Below are 1,054 nucleotides of genomic sequence, written 5' to 3' on the forward strand. Positions count from 1 at the left end.
GCTGATGCGCGCACGCTGGCCACCCGGCCCTTTGCCAATTCCATCCACCCGCCCGTCCACCCATCTCCTGCCCTCCTACCACCGTGCAAGAGGCCCAGCCAGCCAGCCACCCGAGCCGCCAGCCCAGCCAGCCAGCCAACAGCCAGGCGCCCGTCCAGCGCACCCGCCAGCCGGCCGAGCAAGCCAGCCAGCCAACCGCAGCCACCTTGCTGCTTGCTTCTGCCCCGCCACCTTGCCGCTGCTTTCGCCCACTTCTGCCTGCCGCTGTCAATCATCGGAGACGTCGGAGAGGCCCTCTCCGGCGTCTCTGATGATTGAAGGCCTTGCTTCTGCTCTGCCTCTGGTGAGTTGACTGTTGCTGCTCTTGTACTTCTGCCGCTCCGCTGCGCATTGCTGACTCCTTTGCTCCCCTCTTCCTTTTGCCTGCTCCTCCTTCATCGCCTTACTTTGCTGCTGACAATGTCAATGCCCTGCTGCCGTCCTGCTGCCGCCCTGCTGCCACCTTGCTCTACCGCCGTTGCTGCTGCCCTTGTAGGCATAGCTAGCGTCAAAGGGCAGGTGGATTTTGGTTGTAGGCTGACCTACGGCCAGAAATCGGGAAATCGGGGGTCATCTACGCTAAAAATGGCCGAAGGCAGCCCTACGGCCAAAATCGGTGATCTCCTGCGGTAATTTGGGGTTGTAGGTCCACCTACAGCCAGAAACCGGCAATCTCATACGGCATTTTTGGTCGTAGGGCCCCCTACAAGCCCCCTACGGCCATTTTCTGGGGAGCAGCTACGGCATTTTTGGCCGTAGGCCTCCTACAGCCCTGGACCAACTCTACCCTGCGCAGAATATGGCCCTTTTTGCTTATGTCAGCTCAGAGGCCTGCTTGCGCGCGCGCCGGCCCCTTTGCCACCCGGCCCTTTGCAAAATCCATCCGCCGCCCACCCGTCTCTCTTTCCCTCCTACCACCACCACCATCCAACGCCAATCGCCAGCCAGCCGCCAGCTCTGCCTGCTGCCCAAGCCAGCCACCCTGCCAGCCATCCGCCAGCCGTCAGCGCAGCGC

This window comes from Pseudozyma flocculosa (genome assembly GCF_000417875.1).
Source record: "Pseudozyma flocculosa PF-1 unplaced genomic scaffold scaffold00014, whole genome shotgun sequence".
Taxonomy (NCBI): domain Eukaryota; kingdom Fungi; phylum Basidiomycota; class Ustilaginomycetes; order Ustilaginales; family Ustilaginaceae; genus Pseudozyma; species Pseudozyma flocculosa.